Source organism: Geotrypetes seraphini, chromosome 1 (assembly GCF_902459505.1).
Source record: "Geotrypetes seraphini chromosome 1, aGeoSer1.1, whole genome shotgun sequence".
Lineage (NCBI taxonomy): Eukaryota > Metazoa > Chordata > Amphibia > Gymnophiona > Dermophiidae > Geotrypetes > Geotrypetes seraphini.
The window spans coordinates 397,975,064-397,985,753 of NC_047084.1; positions in this window are offsets into that span (position 1 = coordinate 397,975,064).

Here is a 10,690-nt window from a genome sequence, read left to right on the forward strand (position 1 = left end):
GCAGGAGGCATAAGCGGCAGAAGGCATACATGGCAGGAGTCCCAGCATACGCGACAGCAACAGGAAGTTGCAAGTCAGCTGACGCCAGCACCAGAGCCTCTCTTCCTGCCTAGTGTGCAGTTTGTGGAGGAGACCTGAATCTTTCATGGACCAGCAAAAAATTTTTGCGGACTGACACTCGTCCACAGACTGGCTGTTCAAGAACACTGATCTAGAGATTTGTGAATTTTTGGAAGGATATAGATAGTTGGTATTACTGGATTTGTATTGATAAGAAATGTTTTTTTCTTTCTGTGTAAGAATACCTGCTGTATATGTTATATCAACTGGATGTGTAATTTCATCCAGTAATTCCTTAGTCAGATCATAATCTAGTGCAGTGTTTTTCAACCGCTGTTCCGCGGCACACTAGTGTGCCGCGAGATGTTGCCTGGTATGCCGCAGGGCCGCCGGGCCCGGAGCTGACAGGGGGCCCGAGGCAGGGGCGCCAGTAGCTCACCAAGGCAAAGTGAGTCGATCACCCAGGACTCACTTTGTCTTGGCGATCTAATCTATCGAGCCGATAAGTCTTCTTCTCCCTGACGTCAATTCTGCAGTCTGAGAGGAAGTTCAGGCCAGCCAATCGCTGCCTGGCTGGGCGGAACTTCCTCTCTGATTGCAGAATTGACGTCAGGGAGAGCATGCGTCGGCGTCGGCTTTGGGGCCTGTTATCCATTGGTGGGTCCTGTTCCTCGATGGCAGCGGCAGTGGCAGTGGCTTGGGGAACGGCAGGGAGAAAGAAAGAAAGGGGGCAGGCAGGGAAACAGAAGGAAAGAAGAGAAACAGAAAAAAAGAAAGAAAGGTCAGGGAGAGAGGAAGAAAAAGTTGGAGGAGGGAATGAGGTGTGGAGGAGAGAAAGCATACAGGCTGATAGAAGGGAAGAAAGATTGGATGCACAGTCAGAAGAAGAAAGTGCAACCAGAAATCACCAGACAAGGTAGGAAAAATGATTTTATTTTAAATTTAGCAAAGTGGAGGCAGTATTACCACAGTTTTCAAAGGAATTTGTCCAAATAACTTAATAGTTAACTGGGTAAATTCCCAGAGATGAAAACTTCCCTTCACTTACTATGCACAGTTCTGAATTTATATCTGCTGTCTATATTTTACAATATGGTCACCTTTTACTAAACCGCAATAGTGGTTTTTAGCGCAGGGAGCCTATGAGCGTCAAGAGCAGCGCTGGGCATTCAGTGCAGCTCCCTGCGCTAAAAACTGCTATTGTGGTTTAATAAAAAGGATGGAGGGTATATTTGTCTATTTTTGTATGCTATAAAAACCAAATACAGAGAGAGACTGAGAGCTGTTGACGAAGAGCTACGTGTGTGTCTTTCTTCGATTCCAGCCAGAATATCAGCTTTGTGTTCAGCCAAACAGGCCCAGGTTTCGCACTGAATAAAGTATTTTATAATTTTTATTTCGTAATAAAGTAATTATAAAATACTTTCTTTGTGTTTATTTGATTCCTATTCAAGAGAATTACTTTATATATAGTCAATATAGGCAGAGTTAAATTTTTTAACATTTTCTAATGGTGGTGTGCCTCGTGATTTTTTTCATGAAACAAGTGTGCCTTTGCCCAAAAAAGGTTGAAAAACACTGATCTAGTGGAATGTAAAATTCTAAATCTTCAACTTTTTTTTTTTTTTCATCTTTATTCCTTTTTATTTCTTTCAACAAGTGTACAATATTATTACAAATAATTCACATCACTCACTTGACATTCTTAATCAATATAATTACACATGTTTTAATTCCCTCCACCCATCTCCCATCCCCTCCCATATCAACAGAATATTTTACCCAAACATATACATACTTAGACTCTCCCTCCCCCCCGTTTTTACAAATTATCCCTTAAGGAAAAAGAATAATCCTTAATCATTACAATATTCAATTAATGGCCTCCACACCTCCTTAAACCTTTTAAAATATCCCCTCGAGGGTCACGTGACGCTATGCGCCGATAGAGACACGCTCTCTCTCGGCTCCGGGACCCCGCTCCTCCACAAGCGGCTGTAACTAGCCGAATCGGCGAAAAAAGTTAATTTTCGGCGTCGGCATTGCGCGGGCATGCATGGAGAAGTACGTGACTCGTTCTCAAGAGTCAGCCCGAAAGAAAACCGCTGCCTCCGACCACCCCTCCTCGAAGCCTCAGGACTCGAAAATGGCGGCTGCCACAGGTACGGCTGTGTCTGAAATCACAGACACAGCGTTAGCCGATTTAAAAGGTGCTATTGCTCAGGTGCTGGGACCACATATTGACACTCTCACCTTACATATATCAAAACTAGAACATTTACTGACTGAAACTGCAACCAGAACTACTGAATTAGAACAACGGGTCTCCAATGCTGAAGATACTGTTAACTCACATGAAATGGACATTGCGGCCTTGCAAGAAACAGTGCAACAGCAGGCTGACAAGCTTGATGATCTTGAAAATCGGTCTCGCCGCAGCAATTTGCGTTTCTTGGGCGTTCCTGAGACTATTCCAGATGCTCGCTTGCTTAAGGAACTGGAGGACTGGCTTGAGCTGGAATTCCCTGATGCCCTGACCTCAGGCTCGCTCTGTCTGGAAAGGGCCCATCGCCTGGGAGTGCGGCCTGGTCGCGACGCTAGACCCCGTGTGGTGATTGCCAAATTCTCAAATTACAGATACAAGCAGGACATTCTTCGTCAATACCGGCTTTTGAAAGAGCCCCTGAAATTGAGGGATTCTGTTATTCGTCTCAGTCAAGACTACTCCATGGCACTTACTAACCGACGTAAAGCTTTCTACCCACTTTGTACTAGGCTGGTGGAACTTCATCATCGGTTCTTATTTGTATATCCAGCTTTATTGAAGATTCAGCATAACGGCACATGGCACTCTTTTTCGGTAGCCACAGAGGCACAGGATTTCATCAATGTACACCTTGGTTCTTCTAAGGACCCTCCCTGACTGTGCTAAACTTAGCTAGGGTCTGTTGCCCAATTAGATTGCTGTATACATTTCTCCTGTATTGATATCTTGTATTGATATTGGTGTTCAAGCTCACTATATTTTATTTTATATTGTTAGGAGGATTGGGGTCCCGTGAGGTGTCTTCACGGACCTCCTTCATATTCCTTCGGGGATATGGTTTTTGAGTTTTTTGGGGACTGGGATGGGGGTTGGGGGGTGGGTTGGAAACAGTCTTTTGCTTTATTTTTTTGGTTACTGGGATTATTGTGGTATCCACTGCATTTTTGTATTTTTTCTTCTGCTCTACAAGTTGGGTATTATATGACATGCACTTGGGTGAGGCTGGGCACCTGGGTGCGGACTTCACTAATACTGTGTTGTTTGCACTGTTTGTTCGAACCTCCTGGGTGACAGCACACTTCGTATTCTTTCTTGAAACGTTTCTGGTATTACATCACCGTTGAAGCGTTCCAAGTTATTGCGACAGTTGATACACCATCAAGCTGATTTGGCCTGCCTTCAAGAAACCAAATTGACCGATGAGGAACACAAGAAGCTGCAGAGGGGTTGGGTGGGCTCAGTGTTTTATGCGTCCTCTGGGGGGAAGCGGGCTGGGGTTTGTTTACTGGTTCGTAAAGGGTTGAAGTGTGCTGTTACTGTATGTCACCAGGATCCGCAGGGTCGCAATTTATCTTTTTTCTGGCCTTACCCTAAATACTCAAAAAACCCTGGTGCTTCCTCTGCAACTTTCCGTTCGAGACTCGTGGCTGGGGGTTTTTCCCTTGGTTTGGGCCTCCTCTTCTATTCGATATCTCGGTGTTCATATACCTAGGGATCTGTCCACTCTATACACTATTAACATTATCCCAATGCTGTCGAGGACTGATCAGTATTTGAAGGCTTGGCGCCATTATCCTTTGACATTGATGGGTAAGATAGCCCTATATAACATGGTGATCATTCCTCGATGGCTTTATCTTTTTCAAACGTTACCTCTTTTTCTTCAGCACAACCATTTTCGGTTACACCGACGTTCCTTGCTTTTATATCTATGGGGTGGTAAGCGATCCCGCATTTCTTTTCATGCTTTATCTCTTCCTCTCACACAGGGTGGATTGGGGTTACTACACATTGGTCGCCTTAATGTAGCTTGTCAACTTCGTCATGTGCATGATTGGTTTTGTGAAACTGATTGCTTTTCTGCTACCCAGATTGAATGTTCAGCTTTTGTTCCATATCATTTTAGCTATCTGATTCATGTACAATGTCTACCTACTAGGGAACTTCACTATGGGGATTTTTTACTCTTTCCTATCCGAAAAGCATGGAAATATCTTTGTACTCAATTAGCTCTCAGACCCGATGTGACCCCTTGTCTCCCGATTGCTGGTAATGGGGATTTTCTTCCGGGAATGGGACTGGAGTCACTTCCTCGATGGGCTGGAAGGGGTCTCTTTTATTTATATCATGTACTACAAAAGGATGGTTCTATCCAGCCCTTTCAGCAGTTATGTGACTCTTCTGCCTTTGGTGCTGGTGACTGGTTCCCTTACATTCAACTACAACACTATGTCCATTCCCTTCCTGGATTTGCGCTGACTGAGACTGTACAAGAGCAACTTTCAGAAGCTCTGTGTCTTACTGCACAATTGCCTATCCCCTTACGATTTTATCATCATAATCTGCAGGACTTGGCTGGTGATTTGGACTATGCTGCGTTAGCTGCTAAATGGACTCAAGACTTACATATCCCTATTTCTGCTGATATGCTAAAGCGGAGTGTTGCCTTGGGACCGAAGTGCTTGGTGTCCGCAGTGGAGAGAGAACATTACTACAAATTCCTGGTTCGGACATATTTTGCTCCAGTTAGAGTCTTTCATGCTCGTCTTTGCACCACTGATCATTGTCCTAAGTGTGGAACACCTAGAGCATCCCTGGGTCATATGTTCTGGCTTTGTCCGGGTATACGGGCTTTTTGGACACGGGTGTGTCACCACCTTGCATCTTTTTGGACTTGCACTTGGACTCCTACGGACACTTTCCTCTTTACGCTGAAGCTGTCCTTGCACCCGGTCCGTCCGGGTATGGCAGCGTTTGCTCGGAAAGCTGTAGTTATGGGCATCAAGACTATCCTACAATGCTGGTTGTCTTCTAACACTCCAACTGTGTCCCATTGGAGGACTCAATTGATTCAGCTGGCGGGATTTGAACGCTTGGCCATTTCTAATATGGACTCTAAAGCAGGCTCCTCTTACCTCACATGCTGGATGCCTTTTTGTTCTACATTACAACCCTCTGTACGTAGCAGGTTGCTCAATTAATTATCTGAATGTTAGCGGAGGCACCGACTGTTCCCATGGGTGGGTGGAGGGGGTAGGGGGGGTGGGCATGGGAGGTGATAGTTCTTATTCACTGTTTCTGAGTGTTTGTTTCCTTGCTGTTTTTGAAAACTAATAAACAGATTTAAAAATAAAGGCCTAAATTCTCTATTACTGCGTTTAACTTAGGCGTGCTTTGGACGTCGGATGTAAGTGAATAATCACGGAGTTAAGGGTCTTAATTAATGTTAATTGGGTAATTAACGACACATATACGTCCCTATGAAGTACTTGACGAACTGACGTCTATCGAAAGCATAGTCCCGTCTACAGCTCTGGACGTGGGCGTTCCATGGGCGTTCCGTGGGCGTGCCAAATGGGGACGCTAGATAGGCGCTACCTGGGCGACCACGTGCGTCTAAATATCGTGAATTATGTAGACGTAAGAAACCCTGGTCTAACTTAGATTTCAATGCCGTTTCAACTATCGTAATTGCGGCTCTTTGTTAGACGCGAGGCAGACGTCCGCTGTGTTTTTTCATCAATAATTCCAATAGTGAATTTCAATAGCTAATTTTCATCTTTTCTCTGTCCTAATAAATATAATGACACCATAACAATGGAACACATTATATTGCATGGATAACAAACCACATTTCAGCCCGAACCATAATATAATTTACACATGGCTTTTACAACCCCCTTTTTTTTCTCAACAAACAGCACTGCAATCGGCTCTCTTTTGAAAGCAAAGAAAAACCAGCACACATTATCAGCACTTAAAAAGAGAATAAACAGATACACACCTTAACATTCCAGCTTCCCTCATTGCAAAATGGAGGTCTTCAGTTGCACAAAACTGATCTCATTGTGACCTCATCAATCTGCATCTTCCAAACTAATATGCCACAATTAAAAGATGTGCCGGGTGTAGAACCCACAACCTCTGGATGTTAGGAGCAAAGGCTGGCTCCTAACCGATAGAGCTACAGCTGCTTGACTGAGCTGTCCGTGCTTCATTAGGTATCATATCAGGATGAACTCAAATAAGTTTAAGCAAAGGAATGCCTAAAGATTTGGAAAGTTTTCAAGTAGAAAACAAATATCAAATATGTATTAAAGAATTGCAGCACAAATAACGCCTAAACGGAACAGATTATTTACGGTCCTATATGAATTAGTACATTGCTTAGAATGAAGATTAGCGGGTGAGAAAAACGGAGCTCCACCTCACATGCATTCAAGCACACTTGGGAATATGGGTTTGCGGCTCAGTGAAAGCAGCGCTTTTAACCATTGAGCTACCACTTTTTTGTCTCAGTCTACTATGACATTATAGCTAAACTCCTTTTCCCTTAGCACTTCACTAAGATATGATATGACAAGGGAGCCAGAGGCATTGGAGCTGTAGGTCAGTGAGGAAAGGCACTCTCTACCAATCGTCCGGCCTTTGAGGGTTCAAATCCCAGCCTGTATTTTACTTGTGGCGTATCTGCCTTCCAGGTGCACTTTGATGATGCTTTCCACTTCTTATAGGAGTTGAATATAACATTTCTCCATGGCATACGTTGTTAGTTTTTATCGTGGTAAAGTATACATTTCTGAAATGGTGAAGAAACAATAATATACAACTGCAGTAAGCGGTATAAGCAAATCCAAACTGCTATAAGCACAAGAAAGCATTTGTAGCTCAACACGGTAATGCTCCTGTTCTGACCTCTGAAACTCCCCGGTTCGACTCCCACCTTTGCTCATTTTAATAAGGTCCTAGTTTTTTCCTATTAGCTCTTATAACAGGGTCTACATGGTGGACTTTGCCATTTGTAAGGTGCACAGGCAAACCTATTTTCAACTTACCATGGCTCGGACATCCTAAGCAGTGATGAGAGGAAACCTTTCCTCTGACAGCAAGATGACATTTGTGGATCGCCTGGTTAATGTGCTCTCATCACTGCTTAGGATGTCCGAGCCATGGTAAGTTGAAAATAGGTTTGCCTGCAAAGGGAAATGTTATAAGAGCTAATAGGAAAAAACTAGGACCTTATTAAAATGAGCAAAGGTGGGAGTCGAACCGGGGAGTTTCAGAGGTCAGAGCTCAGAACAGGAGCATTACCGTGTTGAGCTACAAATGCTTTCTTGTGCTTATAGAAGTTTGGATTTGCTTATACCGCTTACTGCAGTTGTATATTATTGTTTCTTCACCATTTCAGAAATGTATACTTTACCACGATAAAAACTAACAACGTATGCCATGGAGAAATGTTATATTCAACTCCTATAAGAAGTGGAAAGCATCATCAAATTGCACTTGGAAGGCAGATACGCCACAAGTAAAATACAGGCTGGGATTTGAACCCTCAAAGGCCGGACGATTGGTAGAGAGTGCCTTTCCTCACTGACCTACAGCTCCAATGCCTCTGGCTCCCTTGTCATATCATATCTTAGTGAAGTGCTAAGGGAAAAGGAGTTTAGCTATAATGTCATAGTAGACTGAGACAAAAGAGTGGTAGCTCAATGGTTAAAAGCGCTGCTTTCACTGAGCCCCAAACCCATATTCCCAAGTGTGCTTGAATGCATGTGAGGTGGAGCTCCGTTTTTCTCACACGCTAATCTTCATTCTAAGCACTGTACTAATGCATATAGGACCGTAAATAATCTGTTCCGTTTAGGCGTTATTTGTGCTGCAATTCTTTAATACATATTTGATATTTGTTTTTTACTTGAAAACTTTCCAAATCTTTAGGCATTCCTTTGCTTAAACTTATTTGAGTTCATCCTGATATGATACCTAATGAAGCACGGACAGCTCAGTCAAGCAGCTGTAGCTCTATTGGTTAGGAGCCAGCCTTTGCTCCTAACATCCAGAGGTTGTGGGTTCTACACCCGGCACATCTTTTAATTGTGGCATATTAGTTTGGAAGATGCAGATTGATGAGGTCACAATGAGGTCAGTTTTGTGCAACTGAAGACCTCCATTTTGCAATGAGGGAAGCTGGAATGTTAAGGTGTGTATCTGTTTATTCTCTTTTTAAGTGCTGATAATGTGTGCTGGTTTTTCTTTGCTTTCAAAAGAGAGCCGATTGCAGTGCTGTTTGTTGTTCACTTTTGTTTCCTTGCATCCTAACAGTTCTCAGAAGTGATGGAATTTGCTGTTTCTCCTCAGCATTCTGCAGCCACAGGTGCATGAGATATTTTCATTTGCTCCTAACTGCAAGCCATTCTAGTAGGAATGTGTTTCTTTTGATGCAATATAGGCATTGGGCAACAGCTATGAGTTAAATCAAACTTCAGAGGGCTTGGACAGGTGTTGAGGAATGATCCAGTTAGGGGGGGATGTTTTTGGTGGGGGGAGGGTGTTCAGCATGAGAGAGAACAGGTTGCATTAAATATTAGACAATGGGCTGCACATAATAAAAGCTGAAGCAAAATATTGATATGTAAAGGCAAGGAGTTACCAGGTGTCCTGGCTGAGAAATGAATATAACCTATTTGCTAACCTTACTCAAGACTTGAACCCCCTGATGTATGGAAGATGAAAAAGCAATGCCTTAAGGCATAGAGCTATAGAGGTAACTTTGTTTAGAACATAGAGCTTAGAGATGTGAAGGAAATTACTACGTCACTACAGCTGTATATTGCAAAACCACATCCAACGCACATCCAATTAGATTTGAATCCTAATGGTTCCTATGACGTGAGCCGCTAATTATGCGTGCTTAGTATATAGAAAGTTTTGGCACAGCCATTTTTCCTATGTAAGACCCCCTCAAGTGAGTTGGTGTTTGTGGTGTTCTGTTTTCTCAATGATGAAACTTGTGCTATGACTTGCCTGTTCTCCTTTATACTTCCTTCTACCTTTGACACTCCTCCCCACCCCCATTATCTGTATTTCTTTAGTTTATGGATTTTTCTGGGTGTTGGTGTGAGGGATTGTTGAGGACTTAGGTTTTGTGTTAAGTGTGGAGGGGAATCAATTGTTAGGGAAAAGAAGGGGCCAGGCCAGGTTACACACAGAGATGCCTATACCCACCACTCTCCCTGCTTTCATAATGTCATGGTCTGCCCCACTTCCATTTTCCATATCTGCAACTCTCCATGCAAGAAATTCGATTTCCGTTTTGGAGCCATGTTGTAAGGTGAAGATATCTTTTCAGGCTACTTGTAGAACACGTTCAAACACACCCCCATAGGATAGCCAATGAGGTGTGATGGGCGTGGTTAGGAAGCGGGCCAAGGAACCGCACCCGAACGGTGCCCAATAGGCATTGAGAAACTTTTCCCGTCCTACTCACGTCAGACGCTAATTAGGCGTGCATGGGTATAAGAAAGTCCAGGTGAGCAGTGTTTCTTTTCTATTCTGTCCTATTCCTTATGCAGATGTTTGAGTCTTTACTCTGTCTTAGTCTTTTACTTTTTTTTCCTATCTCTGCCTCCCATTTCTCTCTATTCCACAGAGCCATTAACAAGCTACATGTCATTCTAATATGTTGTTTTATCTTTTCTAGAAGCAGCTCAGATAGTAAGTCCAGGTGAGAATGATATTTTGTAAGCTACTTAGGTGTCCTTATCATAGAACTAAAGAAACCAACCAGCAAAAACTGACTTCTCTTTATGGGCTTTCATTGTGTGCAATTGTTTATAATAGTTATTTTATTTCTGATATCTCTTACTCTCCATTCCACAGGGCTGACAAAAATGACTGAGAAGACTGATAAAGACCATGCTGTTAGATATTTTACTGGTAGAAATATGGATATGTAAGTAAAATGGATGTGTTCATACATCTGAGAGGGTTTACTCATAGAGCTAAAGTTAATTCTTTGTAGAATCAAATTACAGGCAAGTTAAAATCAGGTGAGGAATGGTTCTGTGTACTAACTCATTGATAAGAATAGGTTGGGTGTGTTGGGGGGGGGGGGGAACACTGCCATTCAGTGGACATCCAATCAGTGTACATGGTTCAGGTGGAAAATTCCTAATGAGTGGCTAATGGCTGCCATTTTTAATAAGGAGTCTAAAGGTATGTTAGCACCTCTGTTACTTCTAGGTGTGTGTTCTGCCACAACTTCAGTGTTTCATTTTGGAGACATAGGTCTTTGTTAACAGTTTCTCTATTCTTCATTTCAGGTTAACTATGCTCATCAGCTCAGCACACCAGCTTGCACCTAGCCAAACAGTTGTAGGTGAGAATGATACTCTACTTGAGTCACTCTTCTGAGTGAAATAAATGTTTCACACTTCTATTGTTCTCTTCACACAGGTATCCTTGATGACTTTCAGGAACAATAGTAAATTGATAATGTTGGCCTCATAGAACACCATGGCACGCATTCCTGCTGTTACATGCACACAAACTTTTTGTTTTCAGTTAGTCTATTCCCTCACA